Below are 12611 nucleotides of genomic sequence, written 5' to 3'. Positions count from 1 at the left end.
CAACCTGGCCAAGTTCATAGCTTACTTTATACATCAGCTTTTAAACATTAAGATTTTTATGCCATTTTACTCTACCAGGAGAAGAACATAGAATATTAATTGTCCACATAGATGAGAGCCCACTTCTATTACTTACAAAGCAATAAATTCCAAGAGTGGTCGAGCCATATTTGCATGCATTTGGAACACTGTATTTCTGGAATCTGCAGAACCTGCATGGCTATTACGTGTTATTTAGAGAGTAAAGACTGATTTGTTTACAGAGTAAAACCCAAAGCCAGTGTTTAGCTGATAAAGAGGAATTTATTAAAACACCCTTTTTCTCCCAAGCTCAGTTCAGTTCTGCTTGCACGTGCAAGATTAGGTCATCCTCCTTCAGCCTTCAAGCTGGACCATGGCCTCCAGTTCTTTCACCAGTCTCCCAGGACAAGGCAGCTTTGGGGAAGTTTTCAGCATTTCTTTGTCCATGAATTGCATGCACCAACCAGGAAAAAGCCATTTCAGCTCTAGTGGAGGAGAAACCAGACTGGCCAAAAGGGAATAGCAGTGGGAGCAACATGAAGGGTATTAACACTTTGCAGATGATGAGAAACAAGGCGTTACAGCAAGCTTTCAGAAGACAGGGCTGACATACTAGGAGAGAAGTTACCCAGGAAAAGGAGTGACATGAATAGCACAGGAAGTGCCCTGAAAGCCTGACCACAGAGAAGGGGAGGGAGGAAGGAAATGGGAGGTAAAGCAGAAGTTTCATCTCCCATAGAAATAGTTAGCAGTTATATGGGTACTGTACTAATGCTCCCGCACCCCGAATGCTGCTGCTGTAAGACACATGCAGCCTGGTGTAGGTCAAGCCAACCCCACTTTTATAGTTTGCCCTCAAATAGCTATGCAGGAGGAGCCTTCTTCCCAATGAGCACCTGCCTGAAGAGGCTGCAGCGAAGTGATCGTACCAATATAACCATCAGCTTGTGGGTTCATCACTGTAGGTTCTTTCTGCTGCTAGAGGCAGCATTTTGGTGAGGTAGCCACTGAAGTGAACCAATGACAACAGGCCAGGAAGAAAGTAGCAACGAGAGAAGTAGAGAAGGGGAAATATGACACAGCTGCATCTTGGACGGAAGCAGTAGAGAATGAGAAGATGCGATCCCAGAGGTGGAATGTGGACATATGCCAGCCACAGATAAGTGGGGTTTAGGGGGTTCTTAGATGTGGAAGATCTTCAGCAAACAAAGTAGACTTGGCATGGTGGCTCCATGCTTAGAACAAGATGGAAGAGACATGGAAAGCTCCAGACAGCATGCTGAGGGAAACAAAAAAAAAAAAAAGGGGGGGGGGATTACATGGGGCCATAAAGCCATGAAAAGATCTCAGAGGAGACACTAAGGTAATTCTCACCTGTCCTGACCAGAAATCCCCCTCACACAAGACAGTACCAACTCCTTGAAACCAGGAGTGCATTTATTCTCAAATAGAACAATAAAAGAAATGTTTCTTGTTTCTTGCAGACATTAATGTTTCCCAACAATTAGCAATACACTGAAATCTCTGAATGTTCAACCTGACCCTTTTCCAAAGCCATGGTATGATTCTGTCTCACTCCAGTCTGCTTAGGAAGGACTTTGAAATCCCATGGCAGGTATCACACCCTCACCCCCTCCCTTTTTCAGGGGCTAAGGACCAGCTTAGCATCTCAGTTTGGTGCTTTTCACAAATAACTGATGAGCATAGGATGGCTGTTTACAAAACAGGAGGGGATTACCCAAGGCAAAGGGTTGTGCAACACTCCACGCTCCACCACAGCAGCCAGCAGCGGAAACCAGAGGCCAAGGAGGAAAGGACAAGTGCTCTGAATCTCAGGGATTCATCTCCCACCCCACTTGCGACAGGATGTACTGTGACCTGCTCAAAACAACCTGGAGCAAGGGCAAAGCCCAGCTGGGATCATCAGTGGTGTCTGGGAGGGACAGCAAGCAGCTTACCCCTCTCTCAGCAGTTCTGGGCCTGGAAGGAAGGGCTGGCAATGTCAGCAACCACCCCCCACTTGATCATTTTCAGCAGCCAGTTCCTCTCAGCAGTGATGTTGTGCTGAAAGAGCTGCAGGGAGAAGAGAGGCAAAAATACAGATTATTCCTTACAATGCACCTCATCCTGCCCAAAATGCACTGGATCCTGCCCAACCCAACTTTGCCTGCAGCCCCTAGCAGGACTTCCACAGCACAGGAACCTCATCACCAAACTAGCACAGACGAAAGGCACCCTGAAGGTACCAGCATCTGTGCCCAAGCTGCTCTCTAGGAGCAAAGCATGTCTCAACACATTCCCCTGGCATGTCCCAGAAGGAATTTCCACGGCTAACACCAATGATAGCTACTAGACATCTCAGCTGCTTGATTCCCAGCTTTGTCCAGTAGGTTCCCCTATGGAGGACACTTTAGTTTGAAGGGGAGGCATTTTCTACCTCTTTTTTCCATGAGCGACCTGTATCGTAATAATGTATTGGTGTAGTATTGTCATGGTTGCCAGGGTAACCAAAGCCTGCAAATATTGACCTCTTGGCACATATGGAGGGCTAAGTTCAAAGCAATGATTCCTGTGGTGGCATATCTCTGGGAAAGGAAAAAAGAGAACATGTTTAGGATTTCAAACTCATACTTTTGCAATACTGACACCAGCAACACCTTTGTAGCTGGGACGAGTAGCTTCTTCCACACTCAATATAGCAAAAAAGTACGCAAATAAAACAGGACAGATGCCTGGACAGCTTTCCCAGAACTCAGACAAGGAGCATCTTATGAAAAGGTGCTGCAGAAGATGAGGGCTCACGTACATACAACCTCTGGGATGATAGAACAGAGCTCCATAGAAATCAAAAAGCTTCAAATGGATGGAATCAGTACACTTTTTAACAAATCCACATCCATGCAGGTGCCTATACAACATCTCTGCATTTCTGTCATTTCCATGTGCCTCTGTGTGTATTCCCTGCTGGCAGCCCTCATGTGATAGCTCACTTTTAATCCACACATTAAATTCCTGTCCCTGGCCTGCGTGCTACAAAACTGCCTTCTGCTCACGTAAAGCTAACATGGCCACGTACAAACTCAAACGCTGCATTAAAAGCCTTGTGACTGAGCGGCACAGCCACTGTGCTCACGAGCAGCTGAACATGCTCTCTGGTCCCCCAAGCCTAACCAAGCACTTTACACTCCTCGCCTGGATTCTCCCACTTTGCACTTTCCAAACAGTTTAACAGGGAAATGTACTTTTTTTACAGCATTGCTTCAGCAGTCAGGGACTTGACATCTAATCTCAGCCCCAGCCAAGACTCACTGCATGACCTTGGACAAGGTTATTTTACCACACCAAGCCTTCAAGCTTCTGCATTTGTGCAGATTATAAACATCCTGGTAGTGCCTGGCAGGCTTAAAGTTAATTAAAGATTGCACAGCATCATCACAAAGATCATCAGGACCAAAGACAAAGTATCATTAGATTCATTAATGAAATAATCCTCCATCATGCAGTGAAGGGGAAATCTGTGCTCTAGAAGCGGTGGGCATAACAGCCAGCCTCAGGCCAGAGATCTCTGAGGACAGAGTGTTTTAAGGAATGCCAACCAAAATTCCTCCCATTTTATGCTAGCTAATTATCAGTAATGGTCTTCAGACAGGGAAAGCACAGGAACATGTATGAAAGGGCTTATACGGCACAGCTGCACATTGCTAGAAAACTAGGTTTATTGAGATCTAGAACTATGGACAGGAATATAACTCTATCCAGGGACTTGAATGCAAAATGGCAAGGGGTGATGGGGCAGACTGGAATAGCACTGCAATGCTGTGACAGGTGGGGAAAAGTCTTCCTTTTCTGGGTAGGAGCAGGGCTCCAAACCTGAAGCACCATGCTATAGGGAGAGACTGCATTTTGAGTAAATGCGGTAGAAGACTGCATTTCTAGAGGAAGGGACTAGCCAATTTAGTCAATAGGTTTTCCTTCCCCTTGCATGGCACTGAAGCAGTAAGGTATGATGGAAGACACAGAACACTGATACTCATCTCTCTGCTCTCCAGTACAGTATCATACCCCACTTGACTCGTTCAGCTGCAGCAGCTTGTACGTTGCTTCATAGGTGACATACGGGTTGAGAATACGTAGCTGAGAGACATTCCCGTTCCACTCCTGGGGTGGCTGGCGCCAAAACCCCACCTGTGTCTGTAGGAGAAGGGCAGAGAGATACTTAAGGCATGCCCATGCACACCAGACTGCCATGATAACGATCCCTGAGCTGGCTGTCATCTACTGCTCTGGCTGGGTGCTCAGAAGGACTCAGGAAAGCGTGGAGAAACAAAGGATTCCCTGGTCTTTTCCACTCATTCTCATACACCTGTATCCAATGTGGCTGAGACTGGGGTCTTTCTAATTAGTGAAAAAATAAGGTCTCAGGCGTATTATGTAGCTTATTAAATATCTGAAAGATACATGATTATTAGAGCTATTGAACATGTCACTACAATAACCTGGTTTCAACCTTCCCTCATTAAAGACTTCTCACCTTGTTCCTTGTTTTCAGCAATACTTCCCTCAGCCAGAGGAAATCCAGGGGCTTGAATGGGACAAACAGCATCAGTGTATCATTGTCGTTGTTTTCCAGAGGGTTGGGCAGAGCTGATTCAGGGAAGAAGAGGCGGATGCTGGTTCTCTTGCCCACATCTACCTTGTGCTCTTTTATTGGAGCATCATTTAATCTGAGAATCAAAGTCATAAGGGCAGGATTTGTCTAGTTTCAGTATCACTTGCTCCCACCCATGGAAGCAGCTGTGTACTGTCAGATACATGACTGGCCAAGTGAACTCACTTGAGTGCACCAACACACATTATGGCCCAACCTGGCAGCCTGGTTCCACAGTATGGAACACCTCACACAGACACACCAAGAGTTCCTCCCTTGTAATAAAAAGACAGACAGAGGTGGCAGACAACTGCTATTTTTCAGATGGGGAAGTGATGCACAGACAAATTAAATTACTTTCTCAAGTCAGAGTAAAAATGCATGTAGTCCTGTTAGACTGGGATTGCCTGCCACTCCACCAAGCTGGAGATGGCTATCCAGGTCCCAGGTACAACATCTGTGAATGAGCAGTACAAGTTCTGGCTCGTGCAGTGCCTGTGCTTGGCCACAAACTGCAAGAAAGTTCTTTGATTATCTGAGCTGATAGATCCTAGATGTTATGTTTGCCAGGCAAGAAAGTCACATGCACATTATCACTCCTCAACCTCTGCTTAATTGTAAAGGCTTTAGTGAGAATTCAGTACCTTATGATAACGTGGTGAGAGTCAATCATTTTCCCAAACCGTTGGCCATGGATGGAGTAGCCATTGCCGACCACAATGCACCTTTGGCACCATAAGCTGGCAAAAGAATAGATTGCAAGAGATGAAGTCCTTCTCTGACAAGTATGTCCACCAGGTTAGATTAGCATCCCCTGAGGCTCTTCTTGATGTTCCCAGGTAAGTGCTGGGGTGGCATTGGAGGACAGAAGCCATGACTAGTAGGACTCTGGCTGTATCCTAGCCAGATGGGTCTTATCGTAGTGACCATAAGGCAATGCAGTGCCATCAACATACCAGCACAATTGTGAGGGATCTCTAGTCAGCTAGAGGACACAAGACACTAAAGAAATGGAAAGTCAAGGCAGAACTGAGGGAGGCACCCAACTTTCACGCTTGGGATGGAGTTAGAGCAAGGGAAAATAGATGGGACAGGGCAATACTGAGAACGGAAATCAGGGTATGACAGAAGTTAAAGGGAGGGAGCTGGGATCTAGCAGCTTAAGTTCGTCAGTACGAGAGCTGCTTGAAAGAGCGTGTTTGAAAGGGAGAGAAAGAGAAACCTACCGAGAGGAGATGAACAGTGACAGGAGTGAGAGGCAGAGAGGGCTGTGAAGTTGAGCACTGAGAGAGAGAACTTTGAGTAGCTGCAGACACCAGGGCTCTCAACCCAGCTATCACTTCCCTCACATGTCTAACCCCAACACCCATCTCCAGCCCAGTCTTTGTACCTGGCAAAGGATCCAGGCAACTCCTGCTGTGGAAGAAGCTGCAATGTGGTAAAAGCAGAGAGAACTGGAAGACAAGAAATTGAAGAGTCATCTTCAGGGGAAGAAATGTGGCCCCACCACTGCCAACAGGCGAACTCTCCTTTTTCTTTTGTTCCAAAGAGACGCCCAACCTTGTACAAACTGAGGCATCTTTCCACATAAAAATGCATGCACTTTATGACCAGCGCTACCAGCAACCAAAGCTGCTCTGTAGTACCTCACACTGAAGAAGGCAAAAGGCTCCGACCCACGCAGTATCTTCTCTCCATTGGCATTTGGTAACTTCCACAATGGCTCCTGCTCCATCCACAAGAGCAATGCTGACAGCCTTCCCCTTTCCATCCCTCCTGGCACAGCTAGAGCCTGGAGTTAAAACTCTGCCCTCTTCCTCCATCACCACCATCATGGCCTATGACCTTTTCTCAAAGGTATGCCATCCAGTCAGTCCAGATTTCATCTGATGCACCTTGGTGCCCAGCTGTATTTCAATCTCCTCTGCAGCATTCAAGGCTGCCCCATAAAGGGGAGGCTTTCCAGCTGTACAGTGTCCATCCAAGACACAACAATGCTGAGGGAAGAGCATTGTCATACCTGAGCTCTGCAGCCCAAAAGGCAGTTTACGGAACCACAGAACTTTTTCAAGCTCTCTTCTAAAAGGTCTGTCCATGAGCAAGTATAAGGATTTGCTGGTCAGGAAAGGCTTCCAGTGAGATTCAAACCTACCAAGAGAGATTCAGAGAGGCAGCAGTTTAGGGATGAGTGGAGCAGTCACAGCAGCATCAGACACAAGGACTAGGGCAGCTGAAGCAGGCTGCATAATGAAGAGCTTTAGAAAGCTACTGAACTATCCTGAAGTACTTCCCAGAAATGACCCACATCTGTTAAACACAGTCAATACTGCTGTTTCTAATCTACCTTCTGAGCAGCAGTGACAGCAAAATCTCATTTCCCTCCAGTTCTGGCCTCCCAGTTCCTCTCCCTTTTCCATCATTCTTTCTGTACACGTTTGGGGAGCACTTATTCATCCTTTCATTGTTTATCCACAAGAGGAGAGAGGGGCAGGATTCCAGTTACATTTCCAATTTAATTTATTCATTCATTTCATGACAAAGCTCATGACATCCATGACAAAGCCTTGCTGCACACAGATCAGTTCAACAGCGCATCTTTTCTCTCTCTGATTGTCCTTCAGAGGACATTTTACACACGCATCTGTATTGCATCATTCTGCTGGCCTGTTGACTCACTTGTAATGGTGTCAAGATGCCATTGTGCAACAGTTAGCTGAACTGGTCTCTGTTTCCCTTCCTGTGTATCTGCACATAAACCCCAGACTGCCAGTCTCCACCCATCAGCAGCCACTGAAATACTGATTCATCTCTCAACAAAATTCCCCAAAGAAACGAGACATGGCTAACAAACCTTCCAAGAAAAGGCTTTCTCCACACAAAGCGTCTCTGGCAAGCACCAAGATGCTTACTGTGAAAGAAACAAGTTTCATTTCTTACTAGCCCTTCCTAAAGGCTCTCGGATTATGGCCTGAGAATCAGTGATAGTTCAGGAGGTCTCTGAAAGAGGTCTATCAATGTAGGGTTTTGAGCTCCTGACCATGTTGTCTTGTCTCCCAGCTCCCAACCACTTCTGCCCCATGAACAGCACCCCTCACCCCCCAAGAGCACATAAAGGGCTCCTTTACACAAAGGAATTTGGGTGGAAAAAGATCTCTGGAGACCTAATGCCAAAGTAAGGTCAAGCTGTTCAGGACTTTGAATAGTTTGAGTTTAGAAAATCATTGGCCTCAGGTAAGCCTCATTTGTTCCTCCAGATAGAGACAAGCAATGAATAGCACTGTGGGATGTCCACAAGGCACTCTGGAAGTGACCGTCAGCACCAGGGGGTCTCTGCTGAAGTCTAGCTAAAGCACCTCCTGGCTCACTGATGCTGTTTCATCCAGCTACTTTTCTGTCTGCCCTGCCCTCACGTCACTGCCAGGCAGAACACAGTCCTCCAGGTCCCCAAGGATTCATCTTACTGAGTGAGCTGTTTCTCATCCCGGTTTTATCCTGGGAGGGTGGTTGCCTCTTCTTTCCACAATAATGAATTGTCCCCCATCATTAGCCCAGACCACAGTAGCACTGAGGTCAGAAAAGGGAAGAAGAAAAGGTAACTTACTCAACGTGACTTTCATGTGAGTTCATCACAGAGTAGTACGGGCTCTGCACGCACAGACCTGCAGAAGGCAATGGAGAGACTGATGCAGGTGGAGCAGCCACGTGGCCGCAGCACTCCAGCTAGGACCACCCCACTGTACAGCCCACAGGACCTCTCCCCCTCCCCGCGACAGCATCTCCCAAGCCCCTGCAGCCATCAGACCTGCAGGCGAGCCCCTGTTTCAGAGTTTGGAGCCTCCACGTGGCTGTATTTGAGTTAGCCCCTTGCTAGACAAAATGAAATGCAACCTTCTGTTGATGAGCCCGAGTAAATGCAGCATCTTTTCCCAGCAGCTAAGGACACTTGCTTGCAAGCTCAAGCCTCACAGGGCTCCAGCAATCACTCACATCAATCTGTAAAGTGACACAGTGACAGTGCAGAGACGGGAAGGGATTGACCATGGCACTCCCTGAGCTGGACAAGCCCTTGGCCCCTCAGCATGCTCCCTGTGGGGCTGGCCTGGTCCCAAAGCCTGGCTCCCCTCCCCTGCACCCACAGCCATCCTGGCCATGCCCACTGCTGGGGTGAGCTGTGGAGTCCCACGTTGACAGATGGGCTCCATCGCTCTTTTCTCCCTATGGCTGTCAGCTGGCTGCTCCTCGGGATGTCACAGGGGACAGGGGATCGTGAGGACCTTCAAACAGCCCCTGTTGCACAAAATGATCCGTTATCCCACAGACAGGCAGTAGGATGCAGCTGCAACCCACACCACGGTTCTTGTGTGCAAAGCCCAGAGGACAAAAGCTCACAGCAATAAGAAGAAATGCACATGCAGGAGAAATCCTCCAGTTCTGACCACAGCTGCTTCCCAGGCTGAAATCAAGAGGTTCATGCCAGAGAAAAGATTAGCCAAAAGCAGTTCCGTAACACGGATGATAGCTTGTCCGAGCAGCTCTTCACCTTGAGCAAGGTGCTGTGCTGATTCAGAACATGAGTGCAGCTCACCCCGAGTGCCCTGCTCCACACGGGTGAATTTGGGACTGCAGATGCAGAGGGGAAAAAGCCCTCCATCATTTACACCCATCTAAATAAAATGACACTGGTCACATCTTGGTCATTAAGCAGCAGTGACTTTTTCTGTGACAAACGACGAGCTTTTCAATGACTATGAAATTAGAATTGGGTTTCTTTTACTCTTGGAGGGAGATCGCAGGCAGTTACATGCACTCGTACAGGCACTATATCAGTGGGTCTCTCCTGGACCTCCTACACACACCGCACAGAGGCTTTCATCAGCCGATTACTTCTGGGCTGGTACACACATACACATAACACAGGTAAACACCCACCTCTGGACCCTACTCCTGCAAAGATCGCAGCAGCATTTATCAGAGGGTGACTGCTAGACCTCCCACACACATAGAGGAATTTAATTTGTGTATCACAGAAGCACATTAACCCTGCTCTAGCCTCCCACAGCCCCATGCACACATATCACACAGGATGCAGGCCTCACACAGGTGTTTGCAAATATTAACACTTTTGAAAGCAGTTATTCCTCCTTTGCCCTCGCTGCAGAGGCAGCATATTGGGTGGGCATAGGAGAAAATTCACTTTACAATTGTGCAAAACAACAAAAAGATTTTTATACTTTGGGAAACAAGTCACCTTTTAGATGCATTTCTACTCTCCACACCCCTAAAGACTTGATTTTCTAAAAATACACCCAAAACAGGCACAGTTAAAGCCTCTCTGGAGAAGCTCAGCTTTGCTAGTGACAAACACGAATACAAAGCCTGCGCACAGAAAAGCTGCATTGGGTGGGGCCATTTGCAGAAGGTGGCTCAGTGTTGGGGAGACACAACTGCTGGAACAATCAATATGCAGCTAGGAGGGGACACCGTGACCAGGGCCTGTGCTCCTGTTGCTGATACCCATGTGTTGGGAGCACATGTAAGTCCGGACACCTAGGTCTGCGTGTGTCTCATTTATGGAAACATGTCTCCTCCCTCCCTTCTTCAGTCATGTCCCATTTTGGGGATCTCCAGTGAAGATGACAGTGGCAGGAGGGTCCCCTCCTTCTGCAGAGCCCCGGCCCAGCAAGGCCCTAGGGCATGGGGACACAGCGGTGAGTGCTGGCTGGGAGAGAGCAGGGCTCAGCATGCATTGAGGTTTCCTTACCTACACAGAGCCAGACCACCAGCTTTTTGCACTGGAAGAAGGCAAAGAGCCTCCCTGCTGCGGATCCGGTACTCATGCTGTCTCCATACACATCCTGCAAAACAGTAGAAACACCACCAGTCAAAAACCAGGCTGATAAGCTTTCGCCAGGCACTTCTGCAGGGTCAGATAGGCTGCATGTCCATCCCACAAGCCTGGACTTCCTGATGCCATGCCTCCATCCCTACAGCGCTGGTCCCCCCCATACTCTGTCTGCTGACCCACAAGACCCCTGTGCAGCTGCACTGGGTCAAGCCCTTCTCTCACTGTATTGCTGGGTGCTCTGGCTGGTCAAGGCTATAGATAAGCACTCAAACTCTCTGCCATCATAGGCAGGTCCCACCTGTACCCTGAGCCCCAGAAGAAGGCTCTGAACCAGAAACAGCAATCAGGATCAGTGTGGCTCATCCCACCACCTGTAGACAACCCATGGGCACAGCTGGCATATCCAGTAAGCACGGCAAGCACCTCACCACTTTCCCAGGGACATTTCCTTCTCACAGCCCCACAGTTTGTTCCTCCAACAAGGGACAAGAGAGCCTGCAAAGTGCTGCTTTGACTGCCAAGCAATAAAGTCCTGTGATCAATCCTCATAAGCCATGGAGTTTGTAGTGTTTAGGTGTCTGAGTCTGACTGACAGCCTTAATTATATAGGGACAGCATCACAGCTCAAAGAGACGATTGCTGGTTCAGGCTGGTGAAAAACAGGAATAATATGCTCCTCTCTTATAAGGATGGTGCAGAAAGTGAGAGCTCAGCTTATCCATCTGATGGTGATCATCTAATTATCCTCAATGAGCTAGATACAAATCCCAGCTCAGCAGGGGGAAGTGCTCTGTGATGCTCTCAATCCGCCTTCTTCTCCCTATACCCTAGCCTGGAAAAAAACCTTTGCAAGGCTGATTAATCCATCCAAGCAGATCCTTCTGCCACTGCCACCCAGCCGGAGCACCGCTGCCCCCTGAAACCCAGGGCTGGCAGCTGCTGCTCCCCCTGGCCATGCCAAGGAGCTCCAGTAATCCTTCAGCTGTGGGCAGCACCCACAGTGCATCAAATGGGAAGCCCTGGTAGCCTTGCAGAATCGCATTGTGCTTTTGCTTGTAAATGGGGTCTCTCTTTCTCCTGATCTGTCAAACTTTGCATTTAAAACTAGATGCAATGCTTTCAGTGTCTAACCAGACTTAGGGAGAAAATCTTCGGGTCTGGACAGCAATTTTGTACTTGGAGCTTCCCATCCCTCTCATCTGTCCCTGGAGTTAATATCAGCCTGGCACACGTAGGAGTTTCTTGCTGTTTTCTGCTGCTGTGCTTTCCCCAGGGGCAAGCTAAAGCCAAGGGAGGGACAGCAGGTACAAGGAGTCCCATAATCAAACACAGCAACCATAGGGGGTTAACATTTTGCTTTTAAGTGAAGGAAAGAGGCAGGGTCAAACAGGAAGATCCTGTTTCCTTCTTATTCTTGGTACAATCATCTGAAACCAAGCCATTCCACCTGTCCTGCACACAGACTGGAGCAGGAGCAGTAGGAGGTGGAGGACAAGCAGCTTGAGAAAAGGTGTCTTGTTGCTTTCAGAAATGCAATCGGGTTTCTTCATGCAGCCGGGGCTTTCACCAGCACTTCCCTCCTTGCGTTGAGCAGAATAGTCCCAAAAGCCTGTGTGCATACATGCACTCGTTCATGCAAAATGCATCCTGGCTGCCAAAGGGCTTCATTTGCCCATTTCTACTTCTCTCAAGCCTTTTAGGATTCTTTTCACAGAGGCTTTTTCTGTGTGATTTTTTTTTCTCCCTTCCATTTTAATTAAGGTATTTGTCTTCACAGCAGGAAATGTAAACTATGCAGCAGACAATCTTGATATATATTTTAGAAGAGGAAAAATTATTTAGCAAAGCTATTATCTTCAGATATGCACAGAAGCAATCACTAGCCCTGTTCCTAGAAGCCTGAAAAATCAAACAAAAAAAAAAAAAAAGGAAAAGAGAGATGCTACTCCTTTAAAAACTAGAAAAAAGTGATGAACAAGTTTTCAATTCTGTGTCTAGAAATGAAGGGTCAGATTTTTGGCAAAGAAAAAGCCATTCCTCTTAGCAAAATGCAGGAGCTTTTCCTTAAGAAACTGCAAGAGCTGAGGAGTAGCTGAA

At 47.6% G+C, this 12611-nt stretch overlaps 1 pseudogene; it reads right to left on the bottom strand.

The window, feature by feature from the left end:
• Positions 1-336: 336 nt before the first annotated feature.
• LOC129215634 (CMP-N-acetylneuraminate-beta-galactosamide-alpha-2,3-sialyltransferase 4-like) overlaps positions 337-12611 on the bottom strand; it is a 90690-nt pseudogene continuing 78415 nt past the window's right edge.

Source organism: Grus americana, chromosome 20 (assembly GCF_028858705.1).
Source record: "Grus americana isolate bGruAme1 chromosome 20, bGruAme1.mat, whole genome shotgun sequence".
Lineage (NCBI taxonomy): Eukaryota > Metazoa > Chordata > Aves > Gruiformes > Gruidae > Grus > Grus americana.
The sequence above is the reverse complement of the archived record's forward strand: the minus strand, read 5'-3'. Positions and strand labels throughout refer to the sequence as shown.